The sequence below is a fragment of the Lepidochelys kempii genome, chromosome 1 (assembly GCF_965140265.1).
Source record: "Lepidochelys kempii isolate rLepKem1 chromosome 1, rLepKem1.hap2, whole genome shotgun sequence".
NCBI classification, from domain to species: Eukaryota; Metazoa; Chordata; order Testudines; family Cheloniidae; genus Lepidochelys; species Lepidochelys kempii.
Genome location: NC_133256.1, coordinates 298145209 through 298167220, shown reverse-complemented (window position 1 = coordinate 298167220; position 22012 = coordinate 298145209). Strand labels below are relative to the sequence as shown.

The following is a 22012-nucleotide window of genomic DNA, read 5'->3' as shown; positions in this document are numbered from 1 at the left end:
AACCCTTGGATCTTAAGAACAATGAAAAAGCAATCAGGTTCTTAAAAGAAGAATTTTAATAAAAGAAAAAGTACAAGAAAAACCTCTATAAAATCAGGATGGTAAATACCTTACAGGATAATCAGATTCAAAACACAGAGAATCCCTCTAGGCAAAACCTTAAGTTACAAAAAGACACAAAAACAGGAATATACATTCCATTCAGCACAAACTATTTTACCAGCCATTTAACAAAAGGAAATCTAACGCATTTCTAACTAGATTACTTACTAACTTAACAGAAGTTCTGATGCTCCATTCCTGTTCTGTTCCTGGCAAAAGCATCACACAGACAGACAGACCCTTTGTTTCTTCCCCGCTCCAGCTTTGAAAGTAACTTGTCTCCTCATTGGTCATTTTGGTCAGGTGCCAGCAAGGTTATCTTAGCTTCTTAACCCTTTACAGGTGAAAGGGTTTTGCCTCTGGCCAGAGGGATTTTATAGTTCTGTATACAGAAAGGTGGTTACCCTTCCCTTTATATTTATGACACATGCAACCTAAAATTGCATTTGCTTTTTTTGCAACAGCATCACATTGTTGGCTCATGTTGAAGCTGTGATCCACCACAACGCCCAGGTCCTTCTCAGCAGTGCTGCTGCCAAGCCAGTTAACCCCCATTCTGTATTTGTGCATTTGGTTTTTCTTCCTGAAGTGTAGCACCTTACATTTCTCTGTGTTGAATTTCACTTTGTTGTCTATAGCAGAGATGCACAAACTTTTCCAGTTGTGCCCCCATACCAGTAACTGACTCTGCCCCCTCGCCCTCCCCCCCCACATTACTGCACAGCCAAGGCTTCCTCAGCAGCAGAGCTTGGGCTGAAGGCGGAGCTGGGGGCAGAACTCAGGATGGGCCAGGAGCTGGGGCTAGATGCGGAGCTGGTCTGGGGGCAGAGAGGAAGTGAGAGCAGAGCTGGGTGGGGGTGGAGTAGGGGGCAGAGTGGAGCTGGGGCTTGGGGAGTAGCAGGGTTGTGGTGGAGCTGGGCTGGAGGCAGAACAGGACTGGGTGCTGAACAGGGTTGGGGGAGGAGCTGCTCTCAGGTGGAGCAGGGCTGTAAGCGTGGCACTCTCTCCACACTCCCTATGGGAGCTGGCCTGGGCTCCACCACACAGGGGTGGCATGAGACACCCAGTGTTGCTGCTTGCCTCCCCTAGGCACCCCACTGGTCTATAGCCCAGTTCTACAGTTTATCAAGATCCCTCTGAATTCTGATTTGTTCTTAGTAAATCCTGCTGGCTGCTGGTGATCATCTCTTCATCCTCCAGGTATTCGCAAATGGAATGTTTTATGCTTTGCTCTAGTAGCTTCCTAAGTATCAAGGTGAGACTCACTGGTCTGTAGTTCTCTTCCGTTTCCCCCTTTTTGAAGATGGGCACTATGTTAACCCTTCTCTAGTCTTCTGGGACCTCACCTGTCGTCCATGGGTTTTCAAACCTTGTTGCCAGTGGCGCCGAGATTTCTTCAGCTAATTCCTTCAGTAACCTGGGGTGAATAGCATCAAGCCCCGCTGATTTGAATTTATTCAAATTGGTCAGAAGATATCCAATATGAGCTCCTTTCCTCCATATCTTTTCTGGGTCTGTCCACCACACAGCAGGTCCAATCTATATCCCACCTGGTGAGATGAGTGGGTGGCAGTTGACTTCAGTTGCTCCAGGATTTCATTCAGTATCTTTTGTGATAAAATCAGAATGACTAGGGAAGTATGAAATTAGAACAGATAGAATGAACGTCAATTACGTGAATTTTCTTTTCCTGTTATATTTTGATTTTCATCAGTCATTTTGATTTGTAATAAGCCAATATAAGGAAGATTACACACAAGGCTGTCTTTGTTTGTTGAAACTTAGTTAAGTTGAAATGAGAATAACAACTGTGCCATGCACAATGGGGGAATTCTCTAAGGAGAGATACCTTGCCCTCGCTGAATACTGTGGTTGCCATTAAACTGTCAGCAGTCATCATACTGTTGTTTTTGAGATCCCACAGTTATTCAGATATACAAATAATAGGAAATAACTGTGGTGTGGTGACTGCTGCCTTTCCAGTGATGACCTTTGTACTTTGGTAGTCTCCTTCTCTGGTACACAGAGCGTTGGTCTATAGGCCCTGGAATCCAGCAGTGGTTTAAAACCTAGTGACCCCAGCTGTATTTTATGGATCCCAATCCAGCATGTCTGATTCTGAGGTAAGAAACCCAACCCAAGTCTTGTGAACAAACTTGCTAGGCAGACCAGCTAGCTTCAGTTTACACTACAGAGTTGATTAAAAGGCTTTATAAACTACTCTCAATAGTGAGTAAAGGAGAGAAAGACTATGGGTATGGGCTAGAGAGGATGCTGTTTATCATGTTTCAATTATACTGTTTGTGCCTTCAGTTGGACTCATTGTTAGTCTGAAATCATCTGCTGTGTTTTATATTCTAAAATGTTGTTAATTGGTTACCTAAAGCTGCAAATCCTGGCTGTTCCACAGTGACCAAAACTAACTTTCTGTGTTTCTGTCCAAAATTCTCTGCTTATGCGAAAGCTACCTAAGCACTTAGTAAAATAGAACAAGCACTAGTGAAGCACCCAAGGGGTGCTGTGTTCGATATGGGAATTCAAAGCAAAAACATGTAAATGATGTATCTTGGTGTAGATGTATTCTGGTTTTTACTGAACAGTGACTTCTGTTCAGGAATTCACGGGCTCTTACGGATTCTCTAAAATTAAGCAGATGTGTGTACTGTAGCTGTTCAATAATGTCATCAGGCATTGGGAACCCTATTTTGCAGGAGCTAAGTGTCTTTTCATATTTGACATGGTCCAGTAATATTGCAGAGCTTTGCTGCTTCACTAGATAGTTGATTACTGTCAGCAGTTTCTAAAGCCTTTTAATACTGCTGAAAGAATAGATAATGAGTGTACAATGCACAGTGCTAGAATGACAAAACAAAGAATGGATATTTAAACGTTGATGCCATTTAGTTTCCAAAATAATTACAATTCATGTGGTTTTATTGGCTTTTACAAGTTTGGAATATAATTCTTTATTGTTCAACCTGTATAAAGTATCATTCAGCATGAACACCTTTCAGCATGAAATCTATCAAATGTTTTAACCACAAAAAGTGAAAACACACATTACTTTGAATATTGTCATCCGTTCATTTGCCAACAAACTCGTTGGTTTATGAAATACTATCAGAAGGAATTAAACAGTGCAAATATTTTGAAAAAGAACATACATTTCTGGTGTTAAAGTTTACACTTGAAATGTTTTAAAGGCTTTGCAAATACAAATAAATTATTAACATACTGTGGTGGCTAAATGAATCAATGAACTACATACAGAGGTGAAAGTAAGCCGGTACACCTCAGTACGGCAAGAACCGGTGCACCGTACTGGGACCGGCTTTCCCAGATGGCAATTTAAAGCCCTGGGGTAGTGGCGGCGGGGCTCCGGCAGGGATTTAAAGGGCCCCGGAGCTCCAGCCCCCGCTACCGCCCCGGCCCTTTAAATCCCCGCTGGAACCCTGCTGCCAAAGCCCTGGATTAGCGGCTGTGGGGCTTCGGTGGGCATTTAAAGGGCCCCAGGGCTCCAGCCCTCTACCACCCCGGGGCCCTTTAAATCACCGCCGGATCCCGCCATCGCTCCCCCAGGGCTCAGGCGGGGATTTAAAGGGCTCAGGGCTCCGGCAGCCACTACCACAGTGGAGCCCCAGGCCCTTTAAAGCTCTGCCAGAGCCCTGGGGTAGTGGTGGCAGCCGGGAGTCCCCAGGGCTCCTCAGTGATTTAAAGGGCCCGGGGCTCTGCTGCGATTGCGGCAGCTGGAGCCCTGGGCCCTTTAAATCACACCTGAGCCCCGGGGCTCCCAGCCCCCTCTGCAGCTAGTGGCTTGGGGGTGATTTAAAGGGCTGGGGGCTCCCAGCCACCACTACTGCAGCTGGATCCCCGGTCCCTTTAAATCTTGATTTAAAGGGCGTGGGGATTTAAGGTCCCGCCTCTTCCGGTTGAGGCCATGCCCCCTGCTTAGGACTCCGGTGTACCGGTAAATCCTTTAACTTACTTTCACCCCTGACTATATATTGTGTTTGGCAAAAATAATATAAAAAGTTACATATAAACAAGCACTGGAGGTTAGCCATTGAAAATAATATTATTTCTTCTAGCTGTGTATATCCTTTGAAAGAATACATGTTTTAAAAGTAGGAAACAATATGAATTTTGGTTACTTATTTTTCATGGAATTCTGTACTAAGTAAAGCAGAGTGTGAACATAAATTTGAGATTTTCATGAAACTTTGAGAAAAGAATAACTTAAAAGTATAGATCACAACAGCTTTTGCAGACAAATTTCTTTTGTGTGTATATATATGTGTGTTTATATAATACATCTCTCTTCTCTGTTGGTATCATAAATTGTTAATGCACTGTAGTATTTACATCTTAAACAGAAACAACACTGATTGACTTTAAAGTATTTCTTCTACAAAGAAAATAGTAATTTACTGTAGCTTTGTTGTGATCAATCAGTGCTTCAGAGAAAAATATTCTTTTCTGTTTCAAATAAAGTATATCAAGAGGTGAAATAGAGTTAGTGGTCACAACTATCTCTGATAAACATTTGTTCTCATGTCAAAACTTTTACGTATTTTGTCAGAGTCAGCGCAATTGATTACCAGCAGGAAAAGGGTGACAGTGATATTACCGGTTATGGCTGAGACACTTGGACTAGTTCTTCCTCTTTTTACCGCATTCCAAACAGAATCTTTTAGTAATGTGTAAGCAGTTCTATCCTTTCCTCTCCTCATCCAGAACCTCTCCTTCATCACTGCTGCAAATGTGATTTGCTATATTCCGTTTTAGCAACTGTTTTAAATTTTGGATCACACCATGGTTTCCAGACTATTTGCACCTTAATGTGTAAACTGAATAGTTTTAGAATTCCAGACATGTTGTATGCTCTGGGGTACAACTAAATGAGGAAGCCAGGAGCGCTAGGAAATTTATTTTTAAAGGAGCAACTGTAGGACCCAGCAGACAAGTCACCAGACCTACAGGACTCTGGTTACAAACCTTCCAGATACTGGGTATCGTGGCACATTGTTTGCTAAGGGCCTGAATGACAGATGACTTATTTACCAAACCGATTTAGATGTGAAAAGAGGTCATTCCCTTATATTGGTATAAGGGAATCGTCAAAGTTTTAGGATTTTTTTTATATTAAAAGGATCAATTTTCACATCTTTGGTTAAAACATTATTTTTCCTCATGACTTAATCTATGGTGTATAATCTTTCTGTACGGTGTATCCTGATACATGTGTCTGAAGGTCAATAAAATGAATTATAGCATATTTACAGAATTATGTGGGGAAAATGTATGCATAATGCTTGCCTGAATCCAAATGAGCTGTAGAAGATACCATACCTTTATGAGCATTGCATTCCACAAATATTTTAGAAATATTAACTGAAAACATCTCAGAATTATGCTCTTGAATGGTGCAACAGTTTTTAAAAAATCAGATGGTTTATTCAAGCTGCTTAGAGTGAATAAGTGCAACAAATAAATGAATTATTATGCTTCTTTCTGAATGAAATATTTTTGAACTAAAGTTAATTCTTACATTATTTTATGTTTTACTAAAATATTTTATTTCTTTTTGACATTCACTTTATACAGGTTGTCTTAGGTTATGCCTATAACTTATTATAGAAATAGATATTTAGTATTTTATAAGGTTGGATAAGGATACACTTTTGTTATTAGATATGCATTACTGGGCATAAACTTTGTTGCACATATCTTTTTTATGAACACTAAAATGTAAAAGGAGAATAAAATAATTCGGTAATAAGGTTGTCTTTTCATGTTTTGGTAAAAAGGGCATCTGTTGTTTTTTTAAATTATATTGTTAGTGACTTATCCTACCCATTTTTATTCTTGAACATAAAAACAAATTTTGTGTAAGCAAACTCTCTTTAGGAAATCCATTGAAGGGTTGAGATTCCTTCTTGCATGATTTATTGTGAATGGCGAATATATCCTATCTTCCTCAGGTGCTGTTTTTCTGCATCTTCTCGGTTCTGATGGAATATACAAGTGGTGCTACAATTCTTGTGAGGAAATATGGAGAAAATGTGTTTTGAATTATAAAGATTGTTTAAAAAAGAGAAGCTAATAATGGAGTTCTTAAGATTATAATGAAATTCAAGAAAACATATCCTCTGATTGTATACAGGAAGTTATAAGAAAAGAGTGAATGTTTAAATTTTGCTGTGCTGTTTCAGAATGGTTGCAGCATAGTTAAAAATGAAGACTGTGAACTTGAGCCTACTCCCACTTTTTCAGTGTAAATTAGGAAGAATTCCATTGAAGTGAATAGAGTTATACCCATATAAAACTGGTGTAAATAAAGATAGAATTGGACCTAAAATTTGAAGCCATCAGTTTAACTGTATTGAGTACAGAAGAGGGCATTCCTAGAAACTGACTTGTCGTTTTGCCTATGAGAAGCAGAAAGGAAGGACAAGTCACATATATTTATGTATTTAAAAGTAACAACCGTAATTGTTTACATTCCTAAGGCTCTGATCCTGCAGATATTCATGTGCATACTTAATTTTAAACATGAGAGGACCCCTTTGAAATCACTGGCAATAGTCAAGCTGAAAGTTAAGTATGTGTCTAAGTGTTTTGCAAGATGCGGTCTAAGTAACTACAAGATAATACTATATTGCAACCCTGTCTTTCTCCCCTTCTCCCCATTCATACATACCTGTTTATTATCTTTCCTTGTTGTTCCATGTTGAATGTACATTATGCACTTTGGGGGGCAGTAGCCTTGTCTTTGTGAGGCACCTAGATCATCCTTTGGCAATTAAGAAACTATTAATAATAATGTGTGGAATTCTCACTATGCATTCCTTCAAATGCTCTTCTCCATCTGAGGGGTGGGGAAGCATGGCCAACTCTTGGGGGGCCAGGGAATGAAAAGCGCTTGATCCCAAATATGCTAGAGCTTAGCCTTTCCTTATCCTCAAGTGCACAGGGATATTTGACCAGCCGGGGGAGCCAAAAGGCTCTCATGGGGGCCCCTCTTCTTAATTTAAAGCCCTTCTGGGTATTCATGGGACATTTTTCCACTATTGCTGCCCTGCTTCATTCCCCGATAGTTGAGGTATTGCTGAGCTGTGTTTCCAGGATGCTGTGGGTCTCACTCATTACCTGTTTTTTGAATAAGGTAAGAATTTTTTTTTATGAGCCAAATTGGCAGGTGTCCAGAGGAAAGCTTTTCTTGTACCATTTTGAAGGTCAAATTTAGGTCAAAAGAGTAAGAATGGGAATCTTAATGGTAGGAGGAGTATAAGAATGTTTAGCTCATTGCAACTTACAGCCAGTGTCCAGTGCAGATAAAGGCTGAAAGGGCCAACTCCCAGAGTTAAATGAGACCTGGAATATGGCTGAGGGATCTTTTTTACCTGTAAAGAGAAGGGGACACATGAAGTCTTCATGGACTGAGATAACCATTGATACCATTTTCCCCATCACAAGGGTAGAGCAAGAGGATTCAGAGGTGATCATAGAATATCAGGGTTGGAAGGGACCTCAGGAGGTCATCTAGTCCAACCCCCTGCTCAAAGCAGGACCAATCCCCAATTAAATCATCCCAGCCAGGGCTTTGTCAAGCCTGACCTTAAAAACTTCTAAGGAAGGAGATTCTACCACCTCCCTAGGTAACGCATTCCAGTGTTTCACTACCATCCTAGTGAAAAAGTTTTTCCTAATATCCAGCCTAAACCTCCCCCACTGCAACTTGAGACCATTACTCCTTGTCCTGTCCTCTTCTACCACTGAGAATAGTCTAGAACCATCCTCTCTGGAACCACCTCTCAGGTAGTTGAAAGCAGCTATCAAATCCCCCCTCATTCTTCCGCAGACTAAACAATCCCAGTTCCCTCAGCCTCTCCTCATAAGTCATGTGTTCTAGACCCCTAATCATTTTTGTTGCCCTTCGCTGGACTCTCTCCAATTTCTCCACATCCTTCTTGTAGTGTGGGGCCCAAAACTGGACACAGTACTCCAGATGAGGCCTCACCAATGTCGAATAGAGGGGGATGATCACGTCCCTCGATCTGCTCACTGTGCCACTACTTATACATCCCAAAATGCCATTGGCCTTCTTGGCAACAAGGGCACACTGCTGACTCATATCCAGCTTCTCGTCCACTGTCACCCCTAGGTCCTTTTCCGCTGAACTGCTGTCTAGCCATTTGGTCCCTAGTCTGTAGCGGTGCATTGGGTTCTTCCGTCCTAAGTGCAGGAGCCTGCACTTATCCTTATTGAACCTCATCAGATTGCTTTTGGCCCAATCCTCCAATTTGTCTAGGTCCCTCTGTATCCTATCCCTGCCCTCCAGCGTATCTACCACTCCTCCTAGTTTAGTATCATCCTCAAATTTGTTGAGAGTGCAATCCACACCATCCTCCAGATCATTTATGAAGATATTGAACAAAACCAGCCCCAGGACTGACCCCTGGGGCACTCCACTTGACACCGGCTGCCAACTAGACATGGAGCCATTGATCACTACCCGTTGAGCCCGACAATCTAGCCAACTTTCTACCCACCTTATAGTACATTCATCCAGCCCATACTTCTTTAACTTGCTGACAAGAATACTGTGGGAGACGTGTCAAAAGCTTTGCTAAAGTCAAGAAACAATACATCCACTGCTTTTGCTTCATCCACAGAACCAGTAATCTCATCATAGAAGGCAATTAGATTAGTCAGGCATGACCTTCCCTTGGTGAATCCATGCTGACTGTTCCTGATCACTTTCCTCTCATGTAAGTGCTTCAGGATTGATTCTTTGAGGACCTGCTCCATGATTTTTCTGGGGACTGAGGTGAGGCTGACTGGCCTATAGTTCCCAGGATCCTCCTTCTTCCCTTTTTTAAAGATTGGCACTACATTAGCCTTTTTCCAGTCATCTGGGACTTCCCCTGTTCGCCACAAGTTTTCAAAGATAATGGCCAATGGCTCTGCAATCACAGCCGCCAATTCCTTTAGCACTCTCGGATGCAACTCGTCCGGCCCCATGGACTTGTGCACGTCCAGCTTTTCTAAATAGTCCCTAACCACCTCTTTCTCCACAGAGGGCTGGCCATCTACTCCCCATGCTGTGATGCCCAGCGCAGCAGTCTGGGAGCTGACCTTGCTAGTGAAAACACGCAAAAAAAGCATTGAGTACATTAGCTTTTTCCACATCCTCTGTCACTAGGTTGCCTCCCTCATTCAGGTGATGTGAGTCCTTGGATTAAGCTGAAGAGGTTCAGCTCTGAAATACTGGTTTTATGGTGTGAGGCCATTTAACCCTGCACTGGACCCAGTTAAATGCTCACTATGGGAGTGAGGGGGCTGGACAGCTCAGATTTGCAGCCCACAATTTAAAATCTATCCCCTCATCTGTGTCTTAATCCCCTGTCTATCCTGAGAAATAGAAAGTGAAAGGAAGTTTGAACTCTGTGTGCTATAAATTTGCTGAATACAGAATAGGAATCCAGCAGTAGTTACATAAAATTGATAAGACATAGTTCTGTAAAAGCAGGTGTCATAGCCATCAGGTGGTTGAGCTGAATAGACTGCTAACATGAAAGATGATATAATGCACAGTATGCATAAAGATTGTGTGTGTCAAAGTTATATCTCAGTGAGAAAAGTGAAGAAATTGTGCCCCTATTGAAAGGAATGAAAAAGAATGACCATACTGTGTAATTATTTGAATAGCATGAATACAAGTGCATAGTACAATGAAGTGTGGAAAACATTCAGTAGCAGTGTGAAGGAAGTCTGTGGGAGATGCAGCAAGCGTGGACTTTTGGTAAGTGACTTTATTTTCCCTACAATAAAAACAAAGCTGGGGGAGGAAATCTATTGTGATGCCATCTCTTCGTAAGGCCCTTTAACTCTTAAACCTTTTTGAATACTGAATGAATTTTGAAGATTGCTGTGTCATTGTTTGTTGTTGATGCCTTGGCACGCCTGTGTGTGAATCAAAAGCAGTGAAGGGGAACAAAAATACTAAGAAGTCTCTTTGGTTAATTTTATTTGTATTTAAAGAACTTTCTTCTGCCTAAATATATATAGCCAAATGTTCCCCTCTACAGCACAGACCCCTTGTTTCCCATCCTTGCAGAGGTGCTCCCGGGGATTGGGCTCCCATAGGAGGGAGGAGTGGAGTTAGAGTTAGGATCATGGGAATGACTTTTCATTGTGGCATTGCTCCCACCTGGTGTCATGAGAATTCTCAGACATGTTGGCTGGGTACTAATTTGTAGTAGTTTCTTCACTGAAGAGTGAAATGCACATACCTCCAAAGGGTTAGAGAGAACTGTTAGGATCATAAACGAGTGAACACATTGCCAGCATGGCTCCTGCAGGAATCTCGCTGTGTGGGATGCTGCAGGCAGAGGGCACGTGACATTTGCTCAGATGGCCCTGGCATCCAGTAGTTTCCTTGAGACCATTTGGTTGGGGAGGAAGTGCAGGGGGCAAACATTGGTAGATGCCATTCTCATCTTATGGAAAAGTGATGATTATGGACCTGATGACTTTTCGGATGTATGAGGCAGATGTCTCATCTTTTACAAATAGGAGCAAATTCAGTTCAGTTTTTGTGTGGTCTCTTTTTTCGTGTCTGTAGTTATTTGCAGACACAATGTAGGTCACTTGGTAGTTCAAATATCTGACTGCACCTTCAGATCAGGTGCTTTGATAACCAAGTGACAGTAATTACAGGTAAGAGAAAAGCCACCCAGCTTTTGAAATTCTGGACCCTAATGTCATTAAAACAGTGAAAGGAAATTGAATAGCTGTCTTTTCTTCTGCTCTGTAAGGATAGTTAGAGTTAGTTAGGGTTTAATTATATTTGTCATAATAATCCACACTTCACTAGGTGCTGTTTTTTGTACAAATCCCATGACCCGAATACACAGAATGGTTCCTTTTAAAACAGTATTTTAATCATCCTTTTTTAATCCTTGTGTGCTCTCTCTCTTTTTCCCTATGGCATTCAATATCTTGGTTAGTCCAGTGCCAGTGGGTGTTCAGTGGCTTGGGTAAACTCTTGCTGATTAAACATTTGGGAAAACGTATGTTTGAAGTTCAGAAAGTCTCAGTCATTCCTCTTGTTAGCTTTGTAGTCAGAAATTCTGCTTTATGATATTGAACATCAGATTTGTTGCAGTTCCCCCAATGAACATTGTAGATATTAACTTACTGCATTTTTAATATTTCAAGACCTATTAGAAGAGAACCATAAGATTAGCAGAGACCAAAGTGTTTCTCATATGCCCTAGTACTCATACAAGGATTCTAAATGTGTCTGCCCAGGAATAAGTCTGTTCCTTATAGACTTGGCGAAAATTGTTTTTCAGTGTTATAGTATTTGTTTATTAATCTTAAAAATTGAAATTATTTCCCTGGATTTAGAAACTTAAATGGTTTTTAAATCCTTTTCTAATGCACATTTAATTCAGGTGGTGAATGAGAATTTAGCACTTTACATGACCTGGTAGGAGCATGTGTTGAGCTGACCTTGATTCTGAAGCATCACTCTGAAATAATTTGTAATTTATGTCAGAAAATTTATAACATGCCATTGGCAAAACACGACAACCCCAATCCAAAGAGAAAGGGCTAAGAAATCTTTGCAATGGTACAGCTTAGAACAAATTCAGAGAGACGGGGGCAGTATGCTTAATTTCACCAAGTAATATCACCACATTTTCTCAAACTGTGGAGCCAGATCCCATGGTTGCAGACTAGCCTATGTATGGGTGGGTCTTAAACTCTTGTCTTAATATTGTATTTACAAACTTGACAATAAGAAAATGCAAATCTCAGCATGAGATGTCCTTTTAGATTTCTTGTACTCTTGTTCCAACTCCCTTATCCAGGATTTCCCCTGTAATGACTGTGTTTGCAGGAAGGTGCTGTAGCACTGGCATTAAGAATATCTCTTCCTCCACTTTCAACATTCTCACTACTGGTGTCCAGACAGCCAGGAGCTGCTGGGAAAGAGAGAGCTGGTTGGAGGAAGAGATAGCAGATGGTAGGGAGGAAAAGTGTCATTTTCTAAAAGCTAAACTGTATTACACTGTTCAGCTACTAGGTGGCACAGTGGATAACACCTTACCTGAGCCGGTAATGGCTACAGGGCGCAGTGTATTAAGATTTCTAACAGGAACACATCTGGTGCGTCTCTGGGATGGAAGCTGTGTAATCAGTCCATATCTGGCACATGTCATGGTGTCAGAAGCGAAGGAAGCCAAACTGATGCCAGAGGAGAACAGAAACAGAAAGAAAGCTGCACCAAATGTTGCAAGCAGAAAAAAAAAACCAACAAAGTTGATGCCATTTTTCAGTGCCCCAGAGTAAATCAGCTTTGGCAGACCTTCAGAATAGACAGATTGGAAGCAACTTTTTGCAAGATTTTGAATTGCTACTAAATTCCACCCATAAACTGAAAACAGGTATGCTCTTTAGTGTATGCTATGGGGATGGGATGCAAGCAGACAGTATCTTTAAATCCTTTCCTTCACTGAAGACAGTCAGAAAGGTGACTATGACAGAGTTCTGGCTATGTTTGAGGCATACTTTATATCTCAAAAAAATGGAGAATTCAAGAACCAGGGGAATCTATGGCATCTTTTATTAGAGCTTTACATGCATTGGCTGACAACTGTGGTTTTGTGCCTGTAAAAGGTGAAAACATTAGAAATAGATTAGTTATTGCCCTTGCAGGTATAGTCTTTCATAACAACTACAGTTAAAACAAACTTAACCCTATATACAGCTATTTAAATAGCAAGACAGTCCAAACTTGTGAAGCAGCAATACAAACTTGCCAAACCAGAAACTAATTTAGAAGAAGTAAACAGACACAGCATGAGTGCTAAAAGTAATTATCATAAAAACCTTGAGGCAAAGAGGTAGAACTCCCAGGCTAATTACAAAGCCTTCCAGATCAACTGCACAAGAAGTGGGAAAACTCATAGCCCAAGAGATGTACGTCCAGCCAAAAGCACAAGATATAATAAATGCACAAAATGTGGACATTTTGCAATTATTTGCTGACTCATATTACAGACAATTCAGAATAGTAGAGGGGAGGCTAACAAGCTCTTATGGGCTCAGCCAGCACTAGCCAGGCACACCTCTAAGGTTTGCTCTGCCTGGAGGGAGGAAGCTTAAAAAGGGAATCCTGCCACAGGATGGGGAGGTGACTACGGTAAGACTGCTTTGCCTCAGAGACTGCTGGCTTCGGGGATAGATCAACAAAGAGGAAAATGGTCACAGATCCTGCCACACCTGAGAATGTATGGACCAGGTATAAACCCGGGGTTACCAAAAGAAGGGGTTGGAGGCAGACCCTAACCTTGATCAGGGACCGTAGAGCTTGCAGATAAGCCAAACCCCAAAGGGGTACCCAAAGGACTGCCTAAAAGATTGAGCACCTTTGTCTTTTTCTTTTACTCTGATTCTCTCTCTCCCAGAAGATGGAGAGGGAAAGGCATCTTTTTTGTTTGGAGAATCCCTTGTATGCCACAAGTCTGGAGAAGGAACCAGCCCAAATTGTGGTCTGGTGGGGACTTGAGAGGCCTCACCCACCACAGCCTGCCTTATTATACTTTTACACTGGACTTCCCAGAGCTTATGTTACGTTCCTTTTTCCTCACTAGGATTTAACTTGCAATTTTTAAAAGATGCCTTTTTGTCTCTAATCGCCTCTTTTACAGTGCTGTTTAGCCATGGTGACGTTTTTTTGGTCCTCTTACTGTTCTTTTTTATTTCTGCTATTTGGGGTATACATTTAGTTTTGAGTCTATTTATGGTGTTTTTAAATAGTCCCCATGCAGTTTGCAGGCAGTTCACCCTTTTTATTTCCATTTAACGAGCTTCCTCATTTTTGTGTACTTCCCCTTTTTGAAGTTAAAGCTGCTGTGGTGGCTTTCTTTAACATTTACCTCTCCTACAAGGATGTTACATTTAATCACATTATGATTACTACTATAGAGCCGTTCAAGAGCCATTGTTTCTGAAATATATCGCGTTTGATGACACACAGCCTTCCTGGAGAGTGAAACTGAATATTCATGGAAAGATTGTTTACTTAAAATTGACTTATCATCAGAAGGGATTATGTCCCATTAAACCATCTTAAAAACTGTGCCTCATGCCCTTGCTCCTTCTCAGTGAGCGACAAGCACACCCTCTACCTGTAATGTCTGGGCGAAGCCCACATATTCTCTCACTGTTCCATTTGCTGCTGTTTTCCATCCCGGACGTAGGCAGCTCGCAAACTTTGGCTCCGAAACTTTCTAATGGAGGAAGCCACGTGCGCAGCAAGATCCAGCTCCGGCGGAACCACCAGAGCGATGCCTGTCACCTACAGTGAGCACCTCACCTGTCCCCTCCCATATGGCACCGTCCAAGCCCCACCGCGTGCACAAGAAGCACAGGCATGGGCACAAGGGTGGCTCCCCAATTGGGACCACCTCAAAGTGCAGCGTTTCCTCCCCAAGCAGGGATCGGTTGGGTGAGAATTTACACGCAATAGCTGAAGATCTGACTTTGACTTCAGCACCAACTTCCAAGAAAGCATGCATAGAGCATCACTCTAAATGCCACTGCTCTCTGCCGGCCCCGTCGATTCCAACACTGGGACTCTCCACATCACTCCTGGCACCGTTGACCGCACCGGGTCCATCAAGCTCAGTGCTCCCAGTCCTGCACACTCCAGGTTGTTTATCCCCTCTTACACCAACAGCAGAGCTAATGTTACCCTATGCTGTACCCCACCACATTCTGGACCACCACTGGGCCTGAGGCTCCCTACTCCATCCAATGAACCCCTCGTAATTTGTTCCTCTGTGCCGGTAGCAACAAGCCAAGCCCCTTCTCCTGGTTGACAGTTGACTGTCCTCTGACATCACTGCTACCATTGGTACCACCTGCACCATCGCCTCCCCGTTCCCGGAACAGTTGGAGTCTGACTGGTCTTCTGAACCGGACACATCTCTCTCACCTTCTCACTCTTAAAGTCCAGACCCTCAGCACTGTGCCTACCCTCAGGACTAGTCACACTGCCAACCCTTGGTTCCGATACTCACGGCCCCTGCCTATGCATGGCAGCCCCTACTCATGGCCGTTTTGGGCCTCATGGGACCCTTACCATCATCGCAATGTGCGTCACCCACACTGCACCTCTCCAGTACATACGGCCACCCTCCAGGAGGAATGGTTGTGACCCAAGAAATCGTTTTGACTCTCAGATTGAGACCCGCAAAACCACTGATAACTCTTATAGACAGACCTCCCGTCATATTCAGGAGTTGTCTAGCACTCTTTGCCTGCACTTTGGAGCTCAATCACCTCCAGCTGCTGGGATACTGTCAGGGATACCTAATCAAATTCCTTTCCTTCCCCCCGGGCCCTTTCCAACTCCACCTTCTCCATAATGAAGCCACCGTCCTCCTCCTCAAGGGCGCCATAGAACCTGTGCCACATAGCCACCATGTCCGTGGCTTCTAGTACCCCTATTTCTTCATTCCAAAGAAAGGGGATGGTATATACCCTATCCTGGACCTCCATGCCTTAAATAAATTCATCCCCTCCCTCCCCCACGGAGCCTCAATCACAGCTCTCGATATGAAAGATGCATACTTTCATATAGACATACATCCTGCTTATCACAAATTCCTTCACTTTGTGGTGGGCGATGCTCATTAACAGTTCCGTGTCCTCCCCTTTTGGGATAGCCACTGCCCCTCGCAAATTTACCAAGGTCTTTGTGAAAGCCTATATGCACCAACTTGGGCACACTCTATTCCCTTACCTAGATGACTGGCTTCTTATGGCACCCTCCTGCTCCCGCCTTTTGACCACCATATGCACCCTGCGCACCCTCTTTCAGAAATTAGGAGTATGCATCAATGAAAAAAAATCAGTCCTCGTCTCTACCTGCAGACTTACCTTTATAGGAGCATGTTTGGACTCCATGGCATCCAAAGCCTTTCTCCCCAGGGACCGCTTCACCACTCTTGTTGCCCTCATTACCATGCTCCGACATCATCCGTGTGCACGTGCCTGCGAATGCCTCTCCATTCTAGGACACATGGAAGCTTAGATTGCTGTTATACCACATGCCCACCTCCATATGTGCAGCCTCCAATATTGGCTCTGCACAGTCTATGATCTAGAGGTAGACTCTCTCACCAATCTGCTGGTCCTCCCCTCCACATACTGACCTCCTTCTGACGATAGTGCAACCCGTCCATGGTCCTGGTGGACATGCCATTCACACCCCCCACAACCACTGCCACCCTCATCACAGACGTGTCCTTAGTGGGCTGGGGCACCCACCTCGACAACTGCACAGCTCAGGGCTTCTGGTCCTCACGAGAAGCACAGATGCACATCAACATCCTTGAGCTCCAAGCCTTTCTAGACTTCCTCCGCTCCTTCCATGTCCAAGTACTTTCAGACAACATGACAGCGGTCATGTATATAAATGTATAGGGTGGTGCCCAGTTCCCCTCTCTGTGCGTGGAAGCCGCCTACCTGTGGAACTGGTGCCTCTGACACCAAATCACCCTACATACTGTACACCTCCCAGGCACCAGCAACTCTTTGGCAGACAGACTCAGCCATTCTTTCCACACCAACCACGAGTTGGAACTCCACGATCCCACTCTCCAGTCCCTCTTCTACCAATGGGGCATGCTCACTGTGATCTCTTTGCAACACCACAGAACAGCAAACTACCCGTGTTCCGCTCCCAAGTAGGCTTGGGCACAGGCTCTCAGGGCCATGCCCTTCTTGTCTCCTGGCCTGCACATCTACTCTATGCATTTCCCCTCATTCACCTTCTCCCCAAGGTCTTATGCAAAATACTCAAGGGTCGAGTGATGGTGATCCTTATAGCCCCCTCATGGCCTCACTAATATTGGTACACTGATCTCCTCCATCTCTCAGCTTGCCCTCACACCCCTCTCCCTGACATTCCCAATCTCCTGACACAGAACCATGGCCGTCTTCAACACCCTATCACGCTCCCTCTTCACCTCACAGCTTGGTATTTGGTTGGGGATCCACTGTAGACCTGGCCTGCTCTACACCTGTCCGCAGCAATGTCACTAATAGCAGAAAACGCTCTACTCAACCTGCTGCTCTGCCAAATGGCGTCGCTTCACAGCCTGGATGAGCCGAAATAACATTCCTACCAACTCTGTTTCCATTCCTACACTCCTAACCTACCTTCTCCATCTCCACCATTTGGGCCTGGCTCATTCCGCTATCTGAGTTAATTTAGCTGCTTTCAGTGCCTTCCTCCCTCCTGTGGATGCCTTCTCCATCTTCTCTCATCCAATGACCTCCAGATTTCTCTGGGGACTTCTCAATGTTTTTCCTCCCGTGAAACAGCCCTTCCCACCTTGGAACTTCAACCTGGTCCTCTCAGCCCTTACCAAACCCCCATTTGAGCCCCTTGTGACCTGTTCCTTTGCCCACCTCTCCATGAAGGTTATCTTCCTGGTCATCACCTCAGCATGTCATGTCAGTGAGCTAGCGGCCATGATGGCAGACCTCCCCCCCGCTACTGTCTTCCACCCCAAATTCCTTCCCAAGATGGCTTCTTCCTTTCACTTCAACCAAAGTATACACCTCCCAGTCTTCTACTCCAAACACCACGCCTCCTCCCTGGAGCACACCTTCCATTCCTTTGCGGTTCAATGGGCACTGACCTTTTACCTCCCCCAAACCCGGGCCTTCCGCACATCTCCGTGACTCTTCGTTGCCATCACTGAACGTTGCCAAGGCTCTGCCTTACCCTCACAATGCCTCTCCAAGTGGGTCTCCCACTGCACTGAAACATGCTATGACCTCTCGGGCACCACTCTTCCATTCAGGATCACAGCCCACTCAACACAGGCTCACATTGCCATGTTTGCCTTCATGGCAGATGTACCTTGGCAGGCCATATGCCAGGCAGCAACCTGGTCCTCTGTACACACCTTCTCCACACATTACACTATCTCACTCCATGACGATGGATGCTGTTGTCGGTCATGCTGTCCTACACAGTTGGTCTTCTTGAAAGCCCTCACGCCCGCCTCCTCCCAAAGTACTGCTTGCTACTCTCCCATGCTTGGAATCAACATAGGGACCAGCCCTTGAAGAAGAGGAGGAGGTTATTTACCATAACTGGAGGTTCTTCGAGATGTGTGGTCCGTATCTGGATTCCAGTCCCGCTCTCTGTCCCCTCTTCTCTGGGCAGAGCCATCCCTTGGGTAGGGCGAATCGGGGCGACCGCTCTGAGCCCAGCGTTTTGGGGGGCCCCACGAGCCGGTGCGATTGGCCAGGACGGTCAGTCTCGGAAGAGACAAATCCGTCACTTCAACCCCAGGCTCCACACCCCTGTAGGGATGGCCCTGGCTCCGGGTTCTCCTACCACCTGGTAAGAGGGAACTGGAGTGGCGTCGACCCATGCAGCCTCTTAAAGCCTCGGACGCACCGTGTGCTCGATGTGTGCGCAGGTCAACAGACACTACTATGAACAATTCCAGCTCTGGCGCATGGTGTGCATGCACGCCCATGCTTTGAATCCAGATAGGGACCACACATCTTGAAGAATCTCCAGTTATAGTAAGTAACCTTTGCTTACATGGGATAGTCAAGTCCAAACATGACAGATGAAACAAACATTTTGTCAACAAAATGGCAGATGAAATTCAGTGTTGATAAATGCAAAGTAGTGCATACTGGAAAACATAATCTCAACTATATGTAAAAATTAAGTTCTAAATTAGTTGTTAGTACTCAAGAAAGAGATCTTGGAGTCATCATGGATTGTTGTCTGAAAATATCCGCTCAATGTGCAGCAGCAGTCAAAAAAGCTAACAATGTTGAGCATCATTAAGAAAGGGATAGATAATAAGACAGAAAATATCATATTGCCTCTATATAAATCCATGATATGCCCACATCTGGAATACCGTGTGCAGATATGGTCACCCCATCTCAAAAAAGATATATTGGAAAAGATTCAGAAAAGTACAACAAAAATTATTAGGGGTATGGAACAACTTCCGTACGAGGAGAAAAGAGTTTGGAACAGAGACGACTTAGGGGGGATATGATTGAGGTCTATAAAAATCATGATTGGTGTGGAGAAAGAAAATAAGAAAGTGTTATTTACTCCTTCTCATAACAAAAGAACTAGGGGTCACCAAATGAAATTAATAGGCAGCACGTTTAAAACAAACAAAAGGAAGTACTTCTTTACACAATGCACAGTCAACCTGTGGAACTCCTTGCCAGAATATGTTGTGAAGGCCAAGACTATAACAGGGTTCAAAAAAGAACTAGATAAATTCATGGAGGATAGGTCCATCAATGGCTTTTAGCCAGGATGGGCAGCGATGATCCCTTAAGGATGAGAGGGGCTCAAGAGGAAGTAGGCTGATGGGGAGTGTGTCTTTACTTTCCCCAAAACAGTGGCTACCAGAGCTCCTACTTAGAATTCTTGCATCTGGTAGGAGATTTTTATAAACCCTTCCCCTGAATCCCCACCTCCCCCCATTACACCTGCAAACTCTCATAAATGTACACAATTGTCATCCCCTTGGCCCTTCCCCCAATCACCTTTCCACACATTTCCCTGATCTCTGTTTTTGGCTACAGCAGTTTCCCCTGCAGGGCCATAGGGAAAATTGGCAACAACCCCAAGTCTTGACATATTGCTTGCCACCATTACTGCTTTGGGATGTAGGTCCTGTAAGGAAGTCTGGGTGAGGATGAAGTTGTGAAGGCTGTGGGAGGCAGCGTCCTTTAGACTGATGAGAGAGCAAAGATGGAAATAAACCAGTGGATGATTTTTGGAGGTTTAGGAAAACAAGGCCAGGAGAGGAAGTCAAACAGTGCTGAAGTAGTTTGCTCATTCTGTCCAACCCCTCATTACAATGCATATAAGAAATCACAGTTTTAAATAATTCCATACATGTGGGTGAATTATACTGAAAAACCATGGAATTGTAATTTTGCCTTAAAGATTAAGGGCTTCAGTCTGTTCTTACTGAAATTAGTGTTAATCTGGAGTAACTGCAATAAAGCAACTCTGTACAGAATCAAAGTTCTGTGTTCAGTGGAGTTACTCTGGATTAGTTCAACTGGTGTCGTTCAGAACAGAATTTGACCTTTAACATTTGAGGTGTCAGCAGCTGAACACTGTTTACAATTAGAAATCCTGAATAGTGAAATCCAGCACATCTCTGTCATCTCCAGGTCTCACTTCAGACCGGGAAATAGCTGTCTGTCTGAAGTACCATTATTCTGATTATAATTGGGTTGACTAAAGTTATTGATTCATTCTAAAAATAAGGTAAGAGTGAGAGAATTTTAAAGCATAGCAAAGCATATGATCAAAACCATTAAAAAATCTTCTATATATTTTTAGGAAGTGTGTTGCTTTACGGTGTTGTTTGTGCTGGAACTTACACACTATGGAATATAGTATATATATATAATAAAGAAAGTACACATGGAATTCCACAATTGCAGTTTTTTAAAAAAGTATTTTATAAAACATAATTTCCAATAACTTTGATACCAGAAATTACACACAATACAATTTAGTACTACTAGAATGGGGAACTGTATTTACAGCGTTACCTGCATATTTATTTAGAAATGCAGGGCTACAACTTGGGTGAGAAGACAAAAGTTAAGAGTGTGGGGTTTCAGTGCTGATGGTCATAATAGAAGCATAATTATGGAACTGTATATTTTCTGATTGGGTTCAAATTGTACTCTACTGGCCTTCTCCAGAGATAGTATTCTCTCACTGTATAGTTTAAAATATTTTCACATTTTTGAAGTTCAGTCTTAATTTTTCTTCTGTTTCCATAAATCAGTTCTCCAATTTGGAAAATAACAATGTGCCTACCCATGAGCTACACTTACCAATACATGCTCCAGGTAGAAGTTTGTAATCAGTTGCTTTGGCAGTAGCATCTGAATAGTCCCAAATGGCATTTTTCTTGGGTTTCTTATATGCAGCAGCATTTATCCGCTTCTCTTTTGTGGTGCTACGGAGCTGTATTTCCTTTTCACATTATATTCTTTGGATTCAATACTTACTATGCATTTTGTGAGAATCTATAGTATATGCTTGGCATAAGTTTTATATGATGTGGAAGCAAGTATTTTATAGTAGAAAAATCCTTTCCCATCTGTTTGATGGAGAAATATACTGATCTTCATTTCAATAACTAAAATATAGACGGCAATAAATTCTGTATGTATGCATACCCTTGGAGAATAAAATTGAAACATACCCTTGTTCAAAAGCTTGATTTACAAGGAAAAAATAGGAGTTCTCATCAAAACAATAATGTATGCAGAAAATATCCTGAGGAAAATAGCAGTCAAGCAAATTAGCATTAAACAAGTCTGTTTAGTGGAATTGTGGATCTGTATCTCTGTGAATTGGAAGTTCATGTTTGCATCTTTTAAATTATTACATCAAAGTGTAATGTTTGCCCAGGGCTGGATTTAGGGGCAGGAGTGACCACCTAGAGTGCCAGGATTGGGGGGTGTCAGCTCGGGGTGGTGTTTCTGTTGTTAACAACAAAAGAGAAAATAAAATGTTGGAAGTAACATGTTTCAGGTATTCCATACGTGGATTCATTTTTCACTAGCCTCCTAGAATGTTCTGGACTTTTGTAGAATTTCATGGAACCTTCTAGTCTTTCTGAAAACTACAATCAGCCCCATGTGATGACAGAAACAGCAGTGAGAAAAATTGCATACCACAAATAGATATTGATCGAACAATTTTGAATAGGCCTGGGCAAAACTGACATTTCCAGAAAATGAGGAGATGTGATACTTCTCAAAATCATACTGTGAAAGAGTGCTCAAGAAT

General features: G+C 43.1%; 1 protein-coding gene across 21 annotated transcripts in view; it reads left to right on the top strand.

The window, feature by feature from the left end:
- The window catches only part of NRCAM (neuronal cell adhesion molecule), a 298298-nt gene that overhangs the window by 147626 nt on the left and 128660 nt on the right, over nucleotides 1–22012 (top strand). Inside the window, exon 3 of one of the 21 annotated variants that reach the window (XM_073328049.1) lies at nucleotides 9814–9907. The exons of the other annotated variants lie outside the window; for them this stretch is intronic. The gene's annotated coding sequence lies outside the window, so the exon portion shown is untranslated. The remainder of the gene's footprint in view (nucleotides 1–9813; nucleotides 9908–22012) is intronic. 21 annotated transcript variants of the gene reach the window in all.